Source organism: Ambystoma mexicanum, chromosome 12 (assembly GCF_040938575.1).
Source record: "Ambystoma mexicanum isolate Mex_15411 chromosome 12, UKY_AmexF1_1, whole genome shotgun sequence".
NCBI lineage: Eukaryota > Metazoa > Chordata > Amphibia > Caudata > Ambystomatidae > Ambystoma > Ambystoma mexicanum.
Genome location: NC_090936.1, coordinates 553,122,644 through 553,137,920, shown reverse-complemented (window position 1 = coordinate 553,137,920; position 15,277 = coordinate 553,122,644).

The window sequence follows — 15,277 nt, the reverse complement described above, 5'->3', positions numbered from 1 at the left end:
GCCGTCTATAGTTATAGATGTGTAGTCAGGAGGTAATTGCCAATGAGGCATAAGCTATTAGTGGCCATCCAATTTTGGATAATGGAGTATATTTTGTTTATACTATTGGTGTCTTGTTCAATATTTCCTGTGATAGGAATAAGAATCTGCGTGTCATCAGCAAAGTTGGTGTAGATTACCCCCATAGCCTCGATGGCTGCAAACAGTAGTTTAGTGTAGGCGTTGTAGAGTGTGGGGGATAGGCAGGAGTCTTGAGGTACACGTAGGGGTACTGGTATGGGGTTGGCTGTTTCGCTACCTATGGCTACTCTGGAAGTACGGTCAGACAGAAAGGATTTAATCCAGAGTGTGGCTTCTTTGGAGAAGAGGAAATTATCGGCTAGTGTTTGGCATAATTTGTTGTGGTCCACTAAGGTTGAACACTGCAGACAGGTCCAAGAGTAGGAGGATGCATAGGTTCCCTGTGTCTCTGATAGCATCCATGTGGTTATTGAGATCCAATAGAGCTGTCTCTGTACTATGTCGAGGGCAGAAGCCTGATTGTCTATCTCCTAGTAGGTGGTTATTTTTCGTGGTGGGATTGGACTTGAGTGTAGGCAATTTTGTCGATGACTTTAAAGAGAAAGGGCACGTTGGTGATGGGATGGTAATTAGTGGGAATGGCGGTGTCTAATGTTGGTTTCTTAAGAAGGGGTGTAACCCATGCTTCTTTGATATTGGGGGGATATGGTTGCTGCTGAACGAGGCATTGATGAAGTTGGTGATGGTAGGTGCTAGAGCTGGGGCACATTCCTTGACTAATTTAGCAGGGAAGCTGTTGCCTTTGCAATGTGAGGGTTTGCGGGAGGCTATAGTTTTAAGTACCTGTGAATTAGTCACTGGTGAGAATTGGAAGTGGGGTAGATTGGACTTTGGGTCTGCCAGTTTGGTGGTGGGAAGTTCCACTGTGTGAGTTAGCAAGTCTTTTTGTGAGAAAATTTTGTTTTGGGGGGTATTTATTTTGGCTGCAAGTGCATCCTGAATAGTAGTATACCATGCTTTGCATGCAATGGTGGGACTGGGTGGTGGACTGAGAGTTTTGAGTTCTCTGATGATAGTAAATGATTATTTAATATTAGAGGCTGCATTAGTAATGCGTGTATTTAGGTAATTTGCTTTGTTGGTTATAACAGCAAGTTTGTAGGTTTTAGAAATGGCGTTGAGTTCTTTATTGGCCTCGCTAGTGGTTTTTTTCTGAAGAGATGCTCTGAAGCTCACTTTTTTCTTCGTAGCTTGATAAGTTCATCATTGAACCAGTTATTACTGCGTTTGGGCTTGGGTGTTTTGCTTTTGAGTGGGGCTACTTCGTCAATTCTGAGTTTCAGGCAGGTATGGTAATGTGATGAGATACTATCTGGGTCAGCAGAGGTGGGGGGCAGGGTGTTCAGAGATTTGTTGAGGATGGGCATTAGATATTCAGGAGTGAGTTTGCGTGTATTTCTCATTAGAGTGGGGATGGTGGTAGGGTTGGTAGGTGCTATGTTGAATCATTTTATTGAGTGATCAGTCCAGGAGATGTTGCATATGTTTTCTAATGTGGTTTTTGTATTAGATGTGAGGATCCAGCCTAGGATTCTCCCTTTTGAATGGGTAGGGACATTCAATATTTGAGGAAATTGCATTTCTAGGAAGGCATTGTGTAGGGTGGTGGATTTGCAGTCTGTTACATCATTAAAGCCAAGATTGATGTCTCATAGTAGTATAAACCTAGTGTTAGGTTTGAGTATGGGCTGATAAGCAGAGGTAGATCTGACTCTGGGAGTTGGTAGAACTGGGGGCTCTATATAGTATCAAGAAATTGATGGTAGTTTTAGAGCCTGTTGCTAACTTGAGTGAGAGTAATTCATAACCTGTTAACAGTTCAGTTTTGCACTCCCTGAATTTCAGAGACGTTTTTGCAATTATAGCGACTCCACCTCCGGTGGTTTCATGTCGGTCCGCTCTCAGGATGGTTAATCCGGCAGTATAGCTAGCATGATTAAGGGGCCTGATGCTGCATGGAGCCATGTCTCGGTCAGAGCTAGGAATTCCAATTGAAATTCTAGGATGAGGTTATGCACATCGATAGCATGAGCTCCTAGGGATCTGACGTTTAGCAGAGCACCTTTCAGAGGCTCAAAGGGTGGTGAGGTTGATGGTCTTTTGGTGATGGAGGGCGGTGGCCTAGCTATGGTGTTCTGTATGGGTATTGAGTGTGATGGTGGTTGTAGAGGAGTTGGAGGCGTGGTGGTACTATGGGAGTCGGAGCAGTCAGAGGGCTTGTGTGTTGGGATTGTGATGGTGAGTGGGGTGATGATGTGTTTTCTGTCAGCTAAGAGTTGGTGAGTGCGAGAGTTGAGTCTTAATCTTCTGATATGTCCAAGTAGAGGTCTAGTGGGTGTTTTTTGGCTAGGGCGAAAAGGTTGGTGGGTGGCTCCAGTGCGGGCGGAAAGTCTTGCTGTTCTTGTGGAGCCTAAAATGGGTGTAGAGTGAGGTTGAAGGAAGTGCTCCTTGTCTAGGTCCGTTTTGAGGATGTGTGCACTATGGTGATTGGAAGGACAGATCGGGAAGGCTGTTATGTTTGGTGGGAATGGGGTGGGGCATGGTGTGGGGTGTTGTCTAGGACAAAGTAAACATACTAGGCCTCTACCTAAATGGATGAAGTTGCCATTAGTGCAGGTGATAGTGTGGCCCATTCTAGTGTTCTGGCTGTGTGGCATCATTTGTGTTAGAGAATCAGTGAAATGGGCTCTTGTGTTTGGCTGGGTGCTTAAATATAGGTGGGGAGGAGTGTATGAGATGGAGGCTAGAGGGATGGTAGATGCTAGCCAAAGTGAGAGGAGGTGAATGGTATGCACTTGCTATAATGGGTGAATAGCTGAGAGACGAAGGGGGGTGGGGGCATGTGGAAGGCCTAGTGGGGTGCTACCTGGTAAATCTATGGGCTGGGAGTGGTAGTTATGGCAGAGGGACATGTGTTAGGGTCAGCATGGGTGGGCAGAGAAGGACTTGGGTTGGATGGTCGGTTAGACTTTAGATAGGGTACATTACTAGTGAATAGGCGATAGGCAAAAAGTGATTTGGTATTCTGCGATAATTGCGTACAATAACATTGCATACATGGTAGTCATAGCTCAAGAAAATAGAGACAACTTTTCGTATTATGTTAAGAAAGTATACTATGTAGTCCGTTACTCGCAGGGCAAACAGGCAAGCAGTTATACTCTATGGTGGGGGGGTAAATGCTGCATTTACTAGTATAGATGCTAACAGTACATTCAGCTTAAATTACAATAAAGGCAAAAAGAACTTTACTGGTAAAAAAGAATATGCATTGCTGTAGGGTTGAGAGTATATAGTTCAGAATAAAAAAGGGGTTGCGTGCTATGCTATATAGTGTAATGCAACAGAATGTAAACAAGATTTACTTGATAAGAATGCTTAGACTGGCAGTAATTAGTCTTTGAGGTGGTTTAGTGTAGAATAGTGTGCGAATGCTAAGCTTAGGATAAAGTCAATGGGCCTCATTCCGAGTATGGCGGTAAGGGATAGCGGCCACCGGTAATGAGACCGGTGGCGGTGATCCCTTACCGCCATACTCCGAGTTCCCTTTGCGCCCTCGCCCTTAACGCCTGCTTTGAGCAGGTGTTAAAGTCGAGGGCGCAAAGGGGCCTCCAAGCCTATAATGGTGACCATAATGAACGGTCACCGTTATTTGCATCTTCCCCATTCCCATTGAGCCCTATGGGGGCTCATTTGGGAATGGGGAAGAGCCTTGGTGAATGGGGAATTACCGCCCCGCCAACCTTGGAATGGGGCGGTGATTCCGCCATCCACCAAGGCGCTGCCGGTCCGGGTACGGCGTCAACCAAGGCGTAAATAGCGCCATTGGTTAGCGCCGTACTCGGAATGAGGCCCAATGGCACTTCAGTAATGAGACTCTATTTCATTACGAGAAAGTCAATCTGGAGCTGGTGCATGGGGGCACGTGAGAATTATGCCTTTGTAGTTGTTTCTTCTTACCGGCATTATGTTTGAGGGTATTGCGGCTTGTATGCTGGGTCTGCGTGCTGGTCATGCAGTGGGGGCAGAGTAGGGGTGCGGTAGAGGGTTATCGGGCAGGGGTTTCAGGTGATGATGACTGGAAGCACTGGACAGGCATGACACAGGTAGTTGTCCTTGGGACGTGGCCCTTATGGCAGTGGGCCGGCGTACGCCTCGACGGCGTAGGATTGGCTGAGAAGAAGAGCCAGCAGCATGTTTGGAATATGGTGGAATGATATCATTGAAGTGTAGTTGGTATTTATAATCCTACTACAATTGTGGATACTGCATATTGTCTAATATTTTGTCTTTAGTGATTTTGGCTACAGTAATATCTTGTTACTGGGAATGGATGCTTTTTTGAATATTATAAGAAGGATGTAACGTAGAATTGTAGATGCTGGTGACATGTATAATACTTTGTCCTTAGTATTTATGGCCGAAGTAATATACAAAGAGTAATTGATATGGGGTGAACAAAGTTACTTTAATATGGTAAGAAGTCTGGAATCTGTAGTTGTTCCTCTGTGAGGAAAAAAAATAAAGTATAATTTGTTGAACAACATACTTTAAAACCTTTAAGTACATAGAGTTGTACATATAGACTTACTTTCCTGACCTCATAAATAGTGCCTTGTATGTACTATGTTTGGTCCAACGTTAGTGCATGGTTCACTTTTGTTGTATTAGCATGAAGCATTCATTGGGTTGTTTGGAAAAAAATCCATGGTAGATCAAAAAACCCTATTATATTTACAAAAAGTTTGTTGCATTTACATGGTTTTAAAGGTGATACTTGTTGGTGTATACTAACTGCGTATTGTAGTACATTTTAGTGAGTACATTTGGGTTGCAAGAATATTAGGTAGGCATTAGTTAGATTTTCTAGTAACATATGATTTGGAGTAACAGAAGTGTCAATACATTCAAGCCAACCACTTATTTTTTTGACATTTTCAGTATAGTGGCCTGAATTGGTTTTGGCACCAGTGTGATAGATCATGCCTACTGTTTTGAAGGTTTCCTTGCCAAGAGATGCTCAGAGTTAACTAAGAATAGACCATTGAGTTTACAGGGATGAGACAGTGCTTCATAACTCATACCTTCTATGAAGACTGTGCCACCAATGTCAACTAGTGCATGGTCTAGAGTTAGACCTTGTGACGTATGGTGACAGCATATGCAATAGAAAGAGAGAAGTGTTCTCTGCATACATACATGTCTTTGAAAAGAAGGAATCATACTACTGTGTGGCCTATTCTTTAACTTCTGTAAGTTTGTCAAAGTGGATGTTGACAAAGTGAATGTCGTTTTCATATGGATGTGTTTGTAATACAACAACTGTACCAATTGCTCTATTGATTAAAACTTGTTCTACCTCAAGGTTATGTTTTAAAATTACTCTGTAGTTTAGACACAGAGTTAATAGTTTTTCTAATCAAGCTGTTTTAGAGATCAATTTTCTAAGCTATTTAGTCGTGATGTTGCTTGTTGACACATAGGCAGTGTCATGCTGTGCACTTCTAGTTTGTCTGTAGAGGTGATATGCACTATGGTTGCATTTCGTTTTTCAACATTGTATCATTGAATTGTCTACAGCCTGCAAGTTGGCATTAAGTATGTGCATTTCATATTTTGTTTAGTTAATTGTTCCATGACATCAGGGGGGATGTCTTTTGTCCATACAGCTCATGGATAACTCTAGTTTTAAGATGGATTGTGCATCTTTAGTAAGCAGACCAGACATAATGCTTTATAAAATGTTAGTATAGGTTAGATCTGCAGACTGACACATGTTTTGAGTTAGTTCTCTGCTGTGAAAATGTTGCCAGGGATGTACATTCCTAATGCTGCTGAGTGTATTATGGAATTGTTTGTATCCTGATGTTGTGAAAATAGGTTGACTTTTTCCTACTGTTAAATGTGGGAGGTCTCTGAAAACAATAATGGGTTGTCCTCCAAACAGTTGTTTGTAGTCGTATTTTATGACTTCCTGCATTCTGAGATGAATTAAAGCCAGCATGAAGTTGGAATCGATGTTTACTTCATCAACCAAGAGGACTTTCATTTGTTGCAGAAATCTTCATACTTCAGTAACAGATTTTGCTCAAAATGTGTAGTATTCTAATTTGCTTCGGTGTTCTACTGGTAGGAGAAGTAGTCACTGTAATATTTTACCTCCTATATTGTAGGTAGCTAGACTTGTGGGGCCTTCTAAAACAGCTGAAAGACTGTTGTTTGTTAAGTCTTGTAGAAATGTCCTGATTATTTTAATTAAGTATTTTTTGCCTGAAACAGCTTTACCACTTACATAAAAGAGAAGAGGTTTGTACATTTTACAGCTACAAGTTTAAGTTTCATGTTTAAATCCATGTTCAGTGTGTTCAGTGGTAAATAGTGAGTTGTTCATCATTTAGCTGTTATTTGAGCACTGCCTAATCTTTTTCAGACTGTTTAGATTGATACATTGGGCCTCATTATGTTACTGGTGGTAACCGTGCCGGTAAAACTGGCATGGCTGCCACCAGTATAATTTTTTTCCCAGCGCCCGTGAATGGGCAATTAGCAGGTCATTACGGCCTTGCCGGACCAGGTAATTGCCCATTCGCCGGCGCCGGCAAACTTATAATGAGGCCCCTTGTGTTTTCTACCTCTGTCATGGCTATTTCTGCTTCATTTGGAATGAGTGGTTCCTCAAGTGGTTCTTGGCTTCCTGTAAGAGAAGGCTGACTGCCGTCAGGTGTGTCTTTATTTAGTAGAGTTTCAATGTCTTCCTCTTGTTGGGGTTCATTGTCCAACATTGGATTGTATTCTTTAAAATTTACTTATGTTATGCTGCTTTCATTTTCCTTGACTGCAACTTCAAATGTGTCATGGCCACCTAATAATTCTTCTTTTCTCCAAGGTTTGAAAAGGTGCAGTAGGGCCATGTAATAAAGTTATCTACGGTGGAGATTTAAATTATAACTTTACATGATTAATTAGTCTGGGCTTGGGACAAGTTGAGACTGGATATTTGCCAGTTGTTTCATCTGGCATAACAATGTTTTTGTAGGAGTAACTTTGGGCTATATCGTTCAGGATTTTCTTTTTCCAAAGCAGTACTTCTTTTTGAATAGTATGTATCAATTAAATTGTTTTTTAAAATGTCTTGCCTGTTGGGTTCATTTGTGGCTATTGTTTCTATCTCTTGATAGGATTTTAGTACCCTTTTCATGATGAAGGTTTAGCCAGACAATGCTTTCAGATTTTCTTTATAAGGGTGTACCCGTTAAATGGTCTGCAGCTTCATAGGACCCGAATTCTCTATGTGACAGCATTTGATTTTATACCAAAGCTATACATTGTGTGACAGACTTTTGTAAGATGATATGTCATCTAAAAGGTCTTCAAGCTCTGTTTTCTCATTTTTGGTGAGATAGGCTGTGACATATCTTGCAAATGCAGTAGAATTGTCTGCAATGTATTGAATGTCTATTTACATTCTGGATAAAGAGGGAAATGATTGCATTGTATTCATTGATGTACTTGGATGCCTCATCTCTTTTAATGTTGTATGCGTTTTTCAGAGATTTCTGTTTTACACTATGTCTAACAGACGATATCAAGCTATTTACTTGTCCTATGGTGGTAACTGGTCTAGGAACGCTATATTGACATTTGGTATAGTATTTACCTTTTTTTTTATATCAACATCAGAACTATTTGCCACACCTATGCTTTTAGAAGTGTGAGATTTGTTTATGTAGGTCACTATGTGTGGTTTTTGAAGTGATGTCAGAGGTAATTAATTTTTTAGCACATTGTAAAACAGTGGCATCACTGTCATAGCCAAATTTGTGAGCATCATTTATCAACAAAAGCACGCTGATGTGTGGTGCTCCTCTAGATTGATATTCTTTTTTCCAAAATTATTTTTTCCCTTCCCTAAGTGGAGGGGGTATTTTGTTTTCAGATGAAGTGCAGCATGGCAATGAAGTAATGGTGAACGTATCTTGAAACATTGACTCAGTCAACAGAACAGAGTTCTCCTGGTGTTTTTATGTTGTCTATTACTTCTTTATCTTGGTTTGCAGTGCATAAGAAGTCATGCCAGCCATCCCATGCATAGTCTGCACAACTTAAATTGACACTACATGTGTGTGTGGTCCTAGATTCTTTAGCCTACAAAATACATTAGCGTGATGTTGGAACCAGTATTCTTTTGTACCATGCATGTATGCTAAGTGATGTGTGATACTTGACAGAAAACCTTCATCTTTGTCTTTCATTTTTTGAAACAGTTGTGTAGCTGAGATGTTTAAGAAATGAGAGCAGTCTTTAGTGTGTATGCAACTTTGTAACATAGAGTTGCTAGTTCACTTTCGAACAAGCAGTGGAAAATATGTTCTACATTTTGTCTGAATCTTGGGTCTTCAGAATTAATTTGTAAAGAGCAATAATCTGATGCAGTAATGTGTTCGGGTCTCTAATCATAGCTTCCTCCTTTTCCTCTAGGAAATAGTAGAGGTAAAGAATTTGCTTCTACACTTTTTTTCCCATATGCTCATTGGAGATCATTTGGCTTGACACATTTGAAATGTTTCTATTGCATTTTCTAGGCTGTCTTTGGAATGTAGTGGGTGAATTGTAAACTGGTCTTATATGTTGCTTGCAGGATCATGATCCACATGTTCAAATCGGGAAGTTTGTGGTGAATCTTAAATTATTTGGGTGATTTCTCTTAATTTTTCTTCTATGTTTATATCTTTGTAGTATTCATTGTTTGCTTTAAGATATTCTAGGGCTTGTCTAACTTTGTTTAAGTCAACAAATTCTTGGGAAATATTTTTGTCTTTTGTTGGTACACCATTAAATAGTACAATTAAAGATTTTCCTATTGACCATCCTAATCCTAGAATTTCTAAATTTTCTTTAAGATCTAATGGAAAATATACTACTTTGTCACAAATTTCTTTGTGTAACTTGAATGGAGGCAATTTGGCAGTTGTGGCTTGAAGGTGTATCATAGCTTGAAATTGGTGCACTGTTTGGATTATGGTGCTCTTATACAAGTTAAGTTGTTGGAGCACTTTTGGAAGTGGGAAGATTTCTAAGTCATTAGTCATAGCCTGGTGATGGCATTTGGCTATTGTCAAGCTTTGTATTGCTGTATGTGTAAACTATTGAGGGGTCAGTTATTTTGTATTTACTTTTTGCTGTTAGATATAAAGGTAATTGGAACCATTGGGATTCATCATTGTCCTGTATTTTGTAGGCCATAGCTACTATTTTTAGACTCTTTTTATAAAATGTTCTGCGACACCAGACACATACATTTGTGGTATTTCAGCAGATGTGTTTTGAAATGTTGCTATTTCTTATTTTATGGGTTTGTAAGGAGGTTGGAATTTATGAGGTTTTTGCTAATGTTTTCAAAAGTTACTGAATTTCTAAGTCAACTACATTTCTAAAATATTTACTTTGGATGTGTTCTATTTCTTGAAGGAGTTCTTTCGTTGTTCCATGTCGGAGAATGTTATTTTTGTAGTTCGCCAGCAGGACGTTTTACAGAGTTCAATCTATGGATGAGGTTTCACATAGCGGAGTAGTGTGTTGCTAACATTTTTATGTGACGGAATGTGCTTTTCCAAACAGTTCCAGAAATACAGCTTAATGAATGTCCTTGTAGCCCAGTGTGGATGTGTACTGCGCAGGCGTCCATGATTTGTAAAATGTTGATTCTGCTTTTGTCTTTATGTTTGACATATTGATTGAGGAACTGCCATAAAAATTTGAATAATTGTTGGCGTACATTACATATTAAGCTGCAGGTCCATTTGTCCATTGGGCGGCTTGTTTGAACTAGAGGAACATTTGGTTGAACATTTGTTGGGGAAGTTTTTTCTATAATGGTTTCCCTTGCCATAAAGGGGTCTCCTACCACTTCATAGCCTTGCCCATTGTTGTCTATGGCAATTGGGTTCATTTGTTCTTGTTTATAAACCTCTTCATTGAAATATGGCTCTGTGCTGCTTATGTGAAATCATTCACCTTCACAGAAGTTGAAAAAGGTATCTATATTGACATTGCGTATGTTTAGAAGTACTTTTGTAATGTGTTGATTAATTGGAATCGTACCGGTACTGCAACCTCATAAGGTCGCCTGGTAGTAAAACTGCACCTTTGTGCATTACAAAAATGCGACCCTCAATTCCTGCGACTGAGGGAAGCGAGGGTTGCAGGGTTGCCCCCTGCTCCTCTTAGTCATGGCAGTGGGGGTTGTGTGTGTGCCCCCCACTTCCATTAAATGGAGAAAAAAGGACCCTGCGGTGCCAGACCCGGCCCAGGTAAGTGGGTGGGAACTCACGCCACAGACATCGAGGGAAGTGTTAGGTTTTATCTTATTGGGGCAAATTTGGGATTTGGCAGTATTTTCTTACCGTGATATGTTGGTGGTAAACTGGCCTTACATTTAAGGATGATTTAATATTACCTTATTTTGGTGATAGTATAGTGTTAACTTGTGTTGGTGGTAATTTTAGTGGTATCTTACTTTGTGGTATTTTCAGAATTACCTTATTTTTGTGATATAGTGGTGAGCATGGCTTTTTGTACTACAGCCCCATTATAAAACAAATCTTTCCTCTCTATTAGAATATCTCTTGGTCGCCTGTAGAGAACCCCCCAGATTTATTACATCCTTAGAGAACCCAGTGAGTTTATTCAGACCGTCACCTATTGTATGTGGCTGGTATTAATGGCTTATTTACATCCAGTAATCTATGTGTATCATCTGACACTGCATTCTTTTCAGCATGCAAAGAAGGACTCACTCACAACACCTACACACACCTTCCTACCTTGCAGGTATTTATTCCTTGCTTGCTATTTTAGCTACATTGGTAAAGTAGCAAATGCTTTACCGATCTGGTATATAAACATCAAACCCTTGTGATTCCCCTGTATAGAAATGATTCACAGATGCATGAATGACACCAAAATCCCAGCCTATGTTTATTTTAAACTCTGTATTATATATCAATTATAAACAGAAATACATCTTACCACATGATATCACAGCATCACCTACAAACTATAAAAGAAAACAGAAAACAACGCAGTCTGTACGACTTTGCCATTCTGCAGACCCAGTGCCAAGGACTCCTTCACATCAAAGCCAGTAAATTGACCTCTTTGTGTGGGGAGCTCCGAGCTGTTTAAGTTTGTAGCTAGCGCTCACACCCACATGTAGTACAGAAGCATTTATTATATAGCACCGTCTGTCTCTCTGTCCCAGCACGATCTGAACTCTTCCCCCTGGTTATTTCTTAAGAATACACCTCCTGTCTATCACCTCTAGGTCAGGTCTCTATTGACTTGACCCATCCACCCTCAATCTCTACCAATAAAAATAAAAGAATGTGTCCTGTACCAGCCCTCATTTTTCAAGACAATGAAGATTTCAGCTCTGCAAAGCAACTGTTTCTGTTTTCCATCCTTCCAGTGGCATATTTCTGCTCTCCACGAAAAAAAAAAAACACTCACATGGCCTGAGTGTGCATCTCTTCATGGAAAATAAAGTGAATTTTAAACCGTGCATGTAAAAACATTGAATGCATTTCATTGTGCTCAAAAACTGCATTAATAACGTTAGAGGGGTTGAAGTTAATATAGTAAGGCAGAAGTTAAGTAGTAAGGCAGTTATTATAAGGTTAATTAATTATGTATTTCTAATGCAGTTCGCACACATGAAAACATCCAATTTGTAAAAATGTGCAACTCTTCATTTTAAAATGACAACACACTGTGCTAACACATTTTACTAAATGCTCCGAAAAATGTGCCCGCTGGCAGTTACTGAAAACTATTTTGCACCTATTGTGCACCTATTTTGACATGGCTGCATTTAGATATGTGTTACTGAAAACTATTTTGCACCTATTGTGCACCTATTTTGAAATGGCTGCATTTAGATATGGCATACTGCATACTATCAATAAAATCCACAAATATATCCTTACATACCCTCCTTTTTCTGACAATTCTGGCTAATAAACCCATAATTGGAGGAAACTCTCTTTTTCCATTGTTGTTAGATGAATCATGGTTGAAGTAATAGCATCTTAATAAAATGAATATTTAAATATTTCATAACAAACCATTGCTTAATCATAACAAAAGTGAAATAGATCCAAACGGGGCCCATCAGTCCTCATACACATGTGCATGTGCATGTATAATGGAACATTGTACACATATATTTCCAACCGAAGTGTCCACGTATGTTTGAATGTCTTTTTCAATCATAGTCTTTATATATGTGTGAAATAAACATTTCTTATTAGTGTATATGTATGACAACAGACAATAAAATAAAAAAAATAGATAAAACAAATGACTTACATAACTAACTAAAACAATTAAATAAAATTACAAACTTGTGGGTCTCCATTATTACCATCTTCAGTCATTATTGGTAAATCATAGGACAATACTATGCTCCATCAGCAACACTTCAAAATTAAGTTGAACTGACTACTGTCTCTTTGGTGGCATTCAGCATCTTCATGGCCGCACCTCTGAGATGTCCTGATCACCGAACTTCCATTACATCATCTCTTCAGTGGAATTCCTCCAGTCTGGAACTCTTGGACGTCTCTCCACAGAAATAATGTCTTTTAGCATCCCAGTTTATTTGTCTTCACCTCCATATTTCGGTCCGGAGGCTTTCCTGGGGCTTCATCCCGTGGACTCCAGGAATCCATCATCTCTCGCGTCCTGCGACCTCCAACCCCTGCCAAAATAGGTTGATTTGACTCAGCATTTTTCAGAAACGCATAGTGTCCCACTATATTTTTAGTTTCTAATTAAATAAAACACCACCTATTTTTACTATACATTCATCATATGGATAACAGTTCTTCACTTATTAATTAACATATAAACTTATCGTGTTTTCATCAGTTATCTTACTGCTAGCTTTCTTTCCCATGCAGTTAGTACACCAGTTTCCACCTGCTCAATTCTCTTTATTTCATGCTTTGGATGACAGGGCTTAATTTGATTAACGTGAACAAATATCTCTGTTGCTACTTCACCCTCTGTCTTCAAGATTTTATATTCTACCGGGGACACTTTATCTATTATTTCCAAAGGACCTTGCCTTACCGCAAGAAATTTTGAGTTTTTATGTTTACCTTTCCCGAAATGAAACTTATATACTCGATCACCTATTTTATACTCTTTCACAGATATATTTTTATCATAGTAGAACTTATCACTATCAGCAGTTCTTTCCAAATTTTGCTGCACAAATGCAAATGCATGTTGTAAATGCTTTCTCAGTTCTTCCACATATTTGTGAACTGTAGATGCACTCACAAGTGTTTGCTCATGCGTCCTGTATAATAAATGTTGTGGCAGTACCATTGTCCTTCCTGTCAACACCTCATGAGGACTGATACCTGTCGCTTTAGCAGGAGTCAACCTAATGGCCATCAATACTAAAGGTAATCGCAAATCCCAACTAGAACCTGCCTCCGCTAAAAACTTCTTTAGTATTTCCACTACACATCTATTGCAATGTTCAACATTCCTAGAAGAGGTGGGCCGATATGCAATGTGCAACTTTCTTTTTACCCCCAATATATCCCAATATCTGCCAGACCTTGCTCATTAAGTTGCTTGTGAAATGACTTCCTCTGTCTGACTCTCTTCTTTGTGGTAACCCAAATCTTGAAAATATGTGATTTACCAGCAATGTAGCTATGGTTTGTGCACTACAGTCTGGTGCAGGAATACATTCTACCCATTTCAACATTAAACATACCACCGTCAAAAGATAATGGTTTCCCCTACTCAATCTCTTTACAGGCCCTACATAGTCGATTTGCAAATCCGACCATGCAAGAGTTCAACCTCTTTTCATTAATGGAGCTCTATGCATTGGTGAAGCAGGTTTAAATTGTGCACATACCAAACACCCACTGGTATATAATTCCACACCTTGGGACATGTGTGGCCAGTTAGCATAATCCTTCAGTATCTCTAAAGTCATTTATGAACCTCTGTGTCCTGCAGTTATCGCATCATGTGCATGATGTAACATTAGCCCTCTGAATAAAAGGGGTAACACCCACTGTATCTGCCCTGTTATGGATTCCCTGATCATCAGACCATCATGTAGTTTAATTCATTTTTTGTTCTTTAATAACACTCAACTCTTATTTTCCTGTACAATCATTTTCAGTTAAAGGATTTTGTTAGGGGTCCATCAAATGATTATAATAGACCCCCAATACAGGGCCATTTTCTGTGCCTTAATCAGATCCTGATCTGGTGCATCATAACTCCTTTGCACTATGGGTTGTTCAACTTCTTTTGGAGCTATAGGCTGTGTAACTGGATCTATTTGTATTTCACCAATTAAGTGTTACATGGGCAACAATTCTCCCATTACAGCCCCAATCTTGGCCAATTGATCTGCTCTATCATTTCCCTCCTATCCTCTACTGGTGTTTTCACATGTCCACGAATGTTCCTCCAGTATACTGTTAAATCATTCTCTGACACTAATTTGTCTATAGCTTGAATCATTTTCCCATGTTTGAGGGGCTTTTTGTTATATGTGAGCATGCTCTTGCTTTCCAGCCAGGCAAATATTCTACAAAGCTATTTCGTGCCTAATCAGAATCAGTCACCAGGACAATTTCACTGAATTTATCAACTGCAGTTGTAATTACTTTATAAATGGCTGCTAACTCTTCTGCCTGGCTACTCCTAGCCCCAATTCTCATTCCTATACTAGGAATGTCCTCACATCTCAACCAGACATTTCCTATCCCTGACACCAACTGTTAATTGCTGTCATTTTCAATGTGAAAAGCACATCCATCGACATACACAATTGGCAATTCCTCGCATGTATTTTCATCAAAAGCTTTGTGTGGTGATTGTTCAAACTCCTGCGAACTGGACTCCACCTCTACATCATCTGGTACACATTCAGCTGCACAGTCATGTAGATCTGCCAACCCTTGCGCAATTGGGCTCTTTTTATTCTGGCCATATCTCACTTCTACAGGAAAGCCCTGCAATGCCAATGTCCATGAAGTAATGCCGGACTGTTCTAGATTGCCTGATCTAATCCTTTTACTCTGTAAAAACTGCAATGGTTGATGATTTGTCTCAATGATCACCTTCTCCCCTTGAACAATGGGACGAAAATGTTGCA